This window comes from Pectinophora gossypiella, chromosome 22 (genome assembly GCF_024362695.1).
Source record: "Pectinophora gossypiella chromosome 22, ilPecGoss1.1, whole genome shotgun sequence".
Lineage (NCBI taxonomy): Eukaryota > Metazoa > Arthropoda > Insecta > Lepidoptera > Gelechiidae > Pectinophora > Pectinophora gossypiella.
This window is the reverse complement of record NC_065425.1, coordinates 8,910,014-8,919,871: the sequence shown is the minus strand read 5'-3', so window position 1 is coordinate 8,919,871 and position 9,858 is coordinate 8,910,014.

Genomic DNA, 9,858 nt, shown 5'->3' with positions numbered 1-9,858 from the left:
GTCAAGTTTGATAATTATACTGTATCGCAAATGATACTGTGATAATTAAATATACCTATTTTATTTTTTATTGTTTGTTTTCGTACGATAGTTACGAGCTGTTTTACACTGGTCTGATGGTTTGAAACCTAGGGTACTTACTTTGAATATCAACTCTTTTTCTATCGTGTAGATTGTGAGGTGGATTACTAACCTCATCAACCCTGATGTCAGGGTTATTATTGGACCGCCAAAGGCCCCTGACATGGCTCATGAAACGACTACTTACGACTGACTGTAAGTAGTAACCGGGACCAACGGCGTAACATGGCTTATAAAACACGGTTCATCTTACTTTCCGACAAACAGGTGATCAGCCTGCAATGTCCTAACCAAACTAGGGATTAAAAAGTGATTTTCCTGATATGTCTCCAACTAATTTTGAATTAGTTACTACCAACCATAAAACACGTTTCACTGCTGTTTACTTTAGCCGAAGGTGTACTCGTTAACAAAATAATAAAATTAAATATAATTTCCTTTTCTCTACCTAGAACCTGTACAAATGGAAAAAAGAAAAAGGCACAAAAAAAAATATTTGGAACGAGTCCTGTCCATTAAAGTAAGTTCTAGTTTGCTCTGTCACGAAATGGCTTATGACTAGACTGTGTGGCTATGTTCCTTTGTTTGCCCTTTCTCGGGGCAAATTTAATCAAAAACAGGTCTATGATTGATCATCAAAAACTGTCATTCATTAGTTCTGTTCTGAGTTCATTACAATCAAATTACAATAAATTACTTCAAAACTTGAATCGAGTTATGGCTGTGATTACCAGACTCCGTTAAAACAAAACAAGAATGGGTATTTCATAACAAAAGATTGATTTATAAAGTTTATGAGTATTTAATTAATACCTACTTAAACACACAGCAACGAAAACAATGTGGAACAACATTTGAGGTTATTTTGTTGTTATTTGTTCGTGCTGTTGTTGTGCAAAATGTGTTGTTGTTGTATGCCTATGGGCGGCGGGAGGGGGGGCAGAGGGGGAGACGGTTGCCTGTGCCAATGTATCAAGTGTTTGCTCTGCATAACCCTGGCCCATCATGTAATGTCCCTGTGCTGTGGTGATGAAAATTGCTGTGATTGTGGTGACTGCGCCGCGTGCTGTGAATGCGGCGACTGCGGTGACTGCTGCGGTGACTTTGGAGATGACTTTTAAATCATTTGGAAGGGTCTTCTTTGTAGAGGGAAGCTTGAAGTCTTGGATGGTTTTATATGGACTATTGCTACGAGCAAGAGTACTACTCTATACCAAGTCTGGTCGGTCTTGTCGCAGAGACGGAGAAGTTAGAGATCTCACTACTCCTTTAACGGGCGCGACCTTGTACTAAGAAATATTTTGCTATATCCATGGTATAAGAAAACCAGATATGCTCAATCCTATGAAAAGCCGCCATTGCTAGCGGTTTGATGGCGTAGTGTTACCACTGTGTTACCATTAAATTGGTACCTCCAATTCCAAGGACGTAAATTTCATTATTGAAAATTAAGCGAATTACTGACTATGTATTTTATTACTATTACTTGTCACATATAAAAATCATTAAAACTGTAAGTAAATCTTTTACTAAAAGCTCAAAATTTCCTTGTCAAAATTTAAAACATTGGTCGTGGGTAATTTATTTTTTAGGAAATGCAACGCAGGTTGGGATGACGTCAGCTGGGCTAACCTTGAAATGTTAGCTGTCACATTTGAGCGTACCTGGTTTTCTTATAGGTACCATGGCTATATCAACCCACCTATAGGCAGTACGGTGTTTGGATCAAAGATAAATTATAAAATGCTGCTCTAGAAATAGAAACCAGTCTAAAAAGATAAAAAATCAATCTCATTTTACTTTTCGACTTATTTTCGAATTTTATTTGTGAATTAAGTAACAATGAGTACGACGTTTGACCGCTTTTATTGATGACGTCACAGGACAGTATTCCCACACAAACTCCAAAGAAAACTTTCGTAATAAGTATCTCATTTGACTAGGTTGTCAAGTAGCCCATTGAATAAAAAATTAACCTATATTAAAATTACTTAGGTTTTATAAATTGCATGTAAGTACCTATAGGTGTGCATATGCAGGTTGTTAGGTATTGGTTTTTTGTATACAATTCTACATAATACAGTTGTTTTTTTTAACGAATCCACTAGAGTCGATTAATTCTTTCAAATAGTCTACTTCTCAGACGACGCCCTGAGCCGAGGTTCGCGCTCATCTGGGCACCCTCAGGCCTGTTGTCTTAACTTTTGTACCGGGTGAGAGCCCTCAGCGCTCCCCATTTGTCTGGCCAAGTAGTTCTACTATAATTCACGTCAGATATTTTTTTTATCAATGTACCATATTGCTTGGCGGACGCCGAACCGGGAAAGCAGGTACGGTATGATTTTTCTTTTTATGGCACTTACCAGTCAGGAAACTCAGAAAGAGAAAATTTAAAATCGAAAAAATCTGACTCAGACTGGACTTGAACCCGCAGCAAAATGTAACATAATGTATGTGATAGGTATGGTATGGTAGTGGGCCCTATTTTCAGCAAGATACATGGATGGCCTTCTTGGCAAATCTTCAGGTTTGGTAAGCGGACCCTGTGAGAAACGGGATAAAACTAGGGATATGATGATAACGACATGCTCGACAAGTCGAAGACGTAATTGTCAACTTAAAATACCAAAATGCTGAGCCAGAATGCTCAGCTGATGCCGAGTCAAGTGGAGAAGTTTCGAGAGACATCTTCTCCTAGAGAAGTCGGAGAACAAGGCAAACCCCGTTCTTCTTTTGCTTCGCTCACCGCGTAGATAATTCTCACTTCTTTTCTTCTCTCTCTTCCCGTAGAGTTTGCAGGAACTTTGATGTCAATGGACAGCAATGCCATATGGGTGGTAGAACAGAACAGGAGTAGGTAATCAATAATCCTTGTAACTGCAGTTGTCTTGAAATAACTATACTATCGAACCATCACAGGCTCCGTAGTCTAGTGGTTAGAGCGTTAGGCTCACGATCTGGAGATCTGGGTTCGATTCCCGATAGGGATGTTGTCGAAATCACTTTGTGAGACTGTCTGTTTGGTAAGGACTTTACAGGCTTGAATCACCTGATTGTCCGAAAAAGTAAGATGATTCTGTGCTACGGAGGGCACGTTAAGCCGTTGGTCCCGGCTATTAGCTGTAAAAACACCACCAACCCGCATTGGAGCAGCGTGGTGGAGTATGCTCCATACCCCCTCCGGTTGTATGAGGGGAGGCCTGTGCACAGCAGTGGGACGTATATAGGCTGTTTATGTATGTATGTTTATGTATCGGACCATCTATTGATCAGCACAGTACATTTGGGTTTCTGCAAGAGGTGACCGAAATACGGGTGTTGAACTTTTTAATGCAGAGGAATTATCTATGACCATTCATATGTCACAGAGTCTTTGAAGTTCCTTAGTCTTTGAATCATTGTCCTTCATCTCAGCTCAAGTCTGTGACTCAATTAGTTATGTCATAGTACCTACTAAATTATGTTTAAATACAATTTAAATTATCTTGTGCACCTTTGAATATAGTTTATTGTTTTGGAAATAAATTTACCGAATGTTGAAGTAGCAGTAAAATGTTAATGTTTTATGAAATACATTCAAAAATTTTAAGGGATATACTATACAATCACCAAGCATATATCCTTATGTTCAACAAATACGTTTATAGATAAAGTTCTTATGCATTTTTAAAGTGTTGTCCAAGAGCTTTGTATCTTCAAAAAGTGCAGCAAAATTTGTTGTGCGAGCAAGAACTCTGTTGTAAAAAATGTGTTGTTGCAGTCCATGTTGTGGGAGAGGGTGTTGTTGTCAGTGCATCAAATGTCTTGTATGCGTTACGTTGTGTACTTTCTTGTGTCATTTATGCGGATTAGAACTCTGTGATCCGATTTCAGATGCCTTTGATGACTTAGACTAAAGAGTCAATTCAAAAGGAATCCCACTAGTTCTATAGAATTACAAAGTGGGGATAAATAACCTTATGATGGCGAGAGAAAGAAGAAGACACCAAGGGCATAAAAGGATTATGACCACACCAGGAAGATTACCAGTTTTTAGAAGATAAATTGCAGTGATTTTTACATTACTTAATCTTCTATTGTCGCCGATGCAACGTAAAGAATAATCAGCAAATCAAGTGGATAAGCAACATTCTAATTTCCATTTTTTTTTAACTTCTACCACCAAAAAGATAATGTTAGGCTTGACTTACCAAGTTTCGCTTTTAGCAAGTGTGATATATAAGTCATACTTAACCGTATTAATTAAACATTCTTCGTATAATATGCAATTACCTGTGGATACGCTAGTACACATTTTATTAAAATAATATGGAAAACAACAGTTAAGTACATTTGACCGATTTCATTATTTTTCCGTGGTTTTCACTAATACCGGCCTTATACTACTTAGAATCATTGGAACTGGCGTAGAATAAGTGAGTGACAATAGATTTTCGTATGTCCATATCTCAGGAACTGATGTGACTATAACGTATGATGATACATCATTTTTTTGGTATAAAACCCACATTGTGGTTTCAATTTGACCAGTGTATTTCAAAAACGAATTGGACTAGAAAATGTCTCGAAACGATTCTTTTAACGTGTAACAGCGCACGGTAACGTGCCGGTTGTGGGAGAACTTATCCTGCGTACAAACTTGACGATGATGTAGTTCAAAATAAGTATTAAAATTATGTAAAGTATATTATATTAACTTTGAGATATGCAATGCAATTATAAGTAAATATACCTAGACCTTTCCTGTTCTTTTACTCATTTGTATCAATTATATAAACAATGTCTAAGCCACTTTCGTACCACATCATCTATCATTCCATGCGCATATCCGCTTTGGTTGAAAGTGAGCAAAGACTAATTACTTATTGGAACAGTCAAAAGAACTTCCAAAGCCAAGTTACTTCCAAAGTCGTAATTATCTAGTTCCAATTTGGGACTTTCCAGTTTAAATATTCCAAGTTTATATCAGCCATCAAGTAGTACTTATTGAGTACCTACCTCCTTTAAGTGATTTGAATATGCATACTTTTTTATTTTTTTATCTAGAGGACTTATCTATGATTTTATGTCACATTGTGTATTATTTACTAACCTACATTTCTTAATGTTTATTCTTGATTAAAATCAATTCAAATTATTTAGTGCAACTTTAAATAGCGTCCCTTAACTTAAAAGTAAATTTTGCCTAATGTTGAAATAGCAGTAAAATGTTGAAGTTCCCTGAAATAACTTTATTACAAACATTTTTAAGTGATTTTTACAAGCATCAACATACAAAACTCGTCAACAGATAAGATTGTTGAACGTTTCAAACTGTTGTTAGCGCGCTTTTGAGCTACAAAGTGTCGTCTAAGCGCTTTGTTGTGGGTGCAAGATCTCTGTTGTTGTAAAATGTGTTTCAGAAATTGCCCTTGTTGTGAGGGGCGAAACTGTTGTCTTCAGTTATGTAAATGCATACTTTGCATTACGTTGTGTAATTTCTGTTTGAATCTTTGCGGTATAGATTGCTGTGACCCGTGTGAAGAATATTTAGAAGACTAAACCAACTACATAATCTCTATGCGTTAATCAAAAGACAAATTGCAGTATTTTTTCTAAACACCACTATTTATGAAACTTCTATCAAGAGAGTGGTTAAAAGTTACAAATAATAATGAATTCATTAAGTTTCTTTTAAGTATTTTTAATATTACATTTATTTTAGCTACAGTTTCTTTTATTATTATTTTATAAGTAAGTACTTATAGTAGTGCACTTCAAACTTTCGTCCCCTTATTTAACCCTTCAGGGGATTTATTTCTTAATATCACTTCTTACTTCTCAGTTACATCTCTCGAGAAGCTTTTGTGCAAAATTGCATGCTTCTAGGCCCAGTAGACAATGGTTATCTACAGTAGCAGAGAATGGTTGGAAATGGTGGTTCATTTCGTGGACCATCACGATCTGAGGGTCCCGGGTTTGAATCCCGGGGGGGAAATATCACAAAACACACTCTGTGATTCCTAGTTTGGTTAGGATATTGCGGGCTGATCACCCGATTCCCCGAAAGTAAGATGATCCGTGCTTCGGAGAGCACGTTATACAACCGGTCCCGGCTACTATCCCCTTAATTATGTACGTACTCGTTGCGTGAGCCATGTCAGGGGTTTCTAGCGGCTCAATAACAACCCTGACACCAGTTTGGCTGAGGTATACGATAGAAGCAGTAAAATTCTGATACGTTCGAAATTGTTTAAATTCTTTATTTCTAATTTTTAAGTTCACTTTTTAAGCTGCCAATATTTCACTGTGGCAGAATAAATAGTAATTCTCCTTTTTAGGGTTTTGAACCTCAAAAGGAAAAACGGAACCCTTATAGGATAACTCTATTGTCAGTCCTTCTGTCTGTTAAGACCTTTTGTCTAAAAAGTATTATTTTATCTCGTGCATGTTTCCGGCGTTTGACAGTAAACAAATTCTCTTTTTCGTCTACAACACGGGCACGTACCACAGTCACAGTCTAACTCTATTCCCATCAGATGGAAAGCGTATGCGCATAACGTAAAGCAGAAAATACAACGTAGACTCCCACAAAAGTTGCAACAACAACAACACATGTGTTTTAAAAGTTTCACTTTAGTTCCAAATAATTAGTTCCAAGTCCATAGTTAAGTAGTTCCAAGTCCATAGTTAAGTAGTTCCAAGTCCATAATTAGTCCCAAGTTTTAATTAGGTCCATGTTTTAATTAGTTTCAAGTTAATACATTTAAGTTCTTAATTTAGGTCCAGATTCATAATAAGTTCAATGTTCATAATAAGTTCATAATTAGGTCCAATTTCATAATAAATTCCTTTAAAGTTCCTGGTGTCTCTGAGATGTTTTTTAGGTTTATAATAATCAGTCAATAAACAGTTCCTTTAGTGCTTTTTTTATTCCAACTATAATGTTCTGTCTTCTGTATTAAATTGGTTATTTTCGAAATTATGACCGTTAGTAAAATAAAACAATTTAATAAGGGACTTTTCAGGCTACGTCCCTCAAAACAATACTTATAGATGGCGCTGCACACATTTTCCTTCGTTTAACCTTCTAATTTCATGGATAACAGAAATAATCTTCCATCTCAATATATCAGAAATAGTATTCTATAGGGTAGGGGTTGACTTTGTGGTCCCTAGTTTGGTTAGGACATTACAGGCTGATCACCAGATTGTCCGAAAGTAAGATGATCCGCGCTTCGGAAGGCACGTTAAGCCGTTGGTCCCGGTTACTACTTACTGGTGTAAGTTAGTAGTCGTTACATGAACCATGTCAGGGGCCTTTGGCGGCTCAATAGTAACCTTGATGGGGTTGGTAATCCACCTCACAATCCACACGATAGAAGAAGATAGGGTTGATGAGGTTTGCTATTCACCTCACAACCCACACGATAGAAGAGAAGAAGACAGAAATAATAATATGCGTATTTTATCTTTGTTTCTGGGTTACATGGTGATTCTTTTTATTACGCCCAAGCACAGTTACAATCATCCACCCATTATTATTGTGATTAATATAAAGAGAAGTAACATTCTGTCATTACATTGTATTTTGGAAGAATATAATTATCTGAGTAATGAGAAAATAGGTAATTATCACGATAAAAAGTCGTACAACGCCATCTATGTTGTTTTTGGTGAACGTAGCCTGGATAACCCCTCATTAATTATTCCTGTGAATTATTCACTTCACTTCTATAGTGAAGATTTTGCAAATAATATTTACAAGCACTCAAAGAGAGAAGAGTTGGCATTCAAGTACCAAGTCGTCAACATGACAGTTAGAACCATAAACCAAGACAGAGGTCTGTAAGTAGTTTGCACGACCGGAAGAGCGCAGAAAAAACTAAGTCTATGGGAAAAACACTGATATATTAAAGAAAACAAACTGAAGAAATGGCTTCGGCCTTGAAGGCAAAGGCAAATAAGTATACTTAATAAAAAATGGCCTTTAGAAAATTACATGAAGAAAAATTTTATATGACCAGGCTGTACGGTTACGTTCCTTTGCCTGCTCCTTCTCGGCGGGAAAAACAGTGTTGCTGACAGATACAAATTCACGCCCGCAGTCCCTGTCGGGAGGACTGAGTGCCTTTAGCCAAATAAGAGTCAGAGTGAAACACCCTGAACCCTGATTTATTTTCTTAGGTCAGCTGATTATAAGTTAAATAGTAATTACAAAGCTCAATATGATACTTAGTTCATCTTGCGATGAATGTAGGGTAGTTTCTTAGTCAAATCAGTTATTTTTTACTAAACGTCAAAACACGAAATTACTATGGAATTTGTATGAAAAAGCAAGCTGGGCCGTCATAGAAAAACGTGACAAAATGTCGCACTTATTATTACATTTTTTTTTAATTCTGAAATAAGTTAAATAGAAAAAGGAAACTTTTGGCCCCGATTCCTGGAGACACCGCCTAATTTTATTTTAAGTTATATCCGTCATTTTCATATCCGTCGAAAAGGAAAGGGACGGATGATTCACAACTCTTAATTTTAGGAAGAATGACTAAATGAATGTGTCGGGTTATTGACTGATGTAAAATTTTTAGACGGTTGGTTTAGATTTGTGCTTAAAATTGACGTGTGTTCCATAAATTTTATGCTTGTCGATTACCCGTCCCTTTCCTTTTCGGCGGATAAGAAAATGACAGATATAACTTAAAATAAAATTAGATGGTATTTACAGGAATTAGCACCATTGTCACCTTTAGATCCAATTTAGATCCGTTTTTTTTTTCTTAATTTCATAATTTATCTTTGACCTAGGAAACTACTCAATTGGGATATAGTAATTTTAGGAATAGATAAAAACATAATGGCCCCGATTCCTGCAGACATCTCTTAATTTTACTTTAAGTTATACCTGTCATTTTCTTATCCGCCGAAAAGGAAAGGGACGGATGATTGACAGCTCTTAATTTTAGGAAGAATGAGTAAATAAATGAATAACCCGGGCGAATTTTTAGACGGTTGTTTTAGATTTGTGCTTAAAATTGACGTGTGTTCCATAAATTTTATGCTTGTCGATTACCCGTCCCTTTCCTTTTCGGCGGATAAGAAAATGACAGATATAACCTAAAATAAAATTAGATGGTATTTACAGGAATTAGCACCAATATCATTATAACATGTTACTATCTTATCGAATATTTGGAAGTGATTTAAGTTTCTTCGAAAAACAGATAACTAAACACAGATAATTTATGTCCTTATGAGAATCAACTTGATAAAGTAACGTACATACATAAGGGTATCTTTACACCGGCAGAATTTATTATTTTAATTCAATTTAGAGTAGCCTGGTGGAGTAATTTCCTTACCCCCTTCGGTGGGCTGAGGAGCTTTTTTTTTTGACGTGACTAATATGGCCGGACAAATGGGGAGCGCTGAGGGCTCTCACCCAGTACAAAATTTAAGACGACAGGCCTGAGGGTGCCCAGTTGGGTACGAAACTCGGCTCAGGGCGTCGTCTGAGAGAAAGAATATTTGAAAGAATTAATCGACCCTAGTGGGTCGATAGCGATACGCGCTGAATGAGGGAAATTGTCGACCACGCCGACGGGGTCGGTATAGGGGTAATACTGAGGAGGAGCCTGTGCCTAGAAAAGCCAAATTGCAAAATGGCTCTCAATTGGTAGGTGCGGCTTCCAAGTACATCCATTACTAGACCACTACTAGAATGGTAGTCTTACTGATGTAAGTCAGTAGTCGTTACATGAGCCATGTCAGGGGCGGCTCAATAATAATTGATAA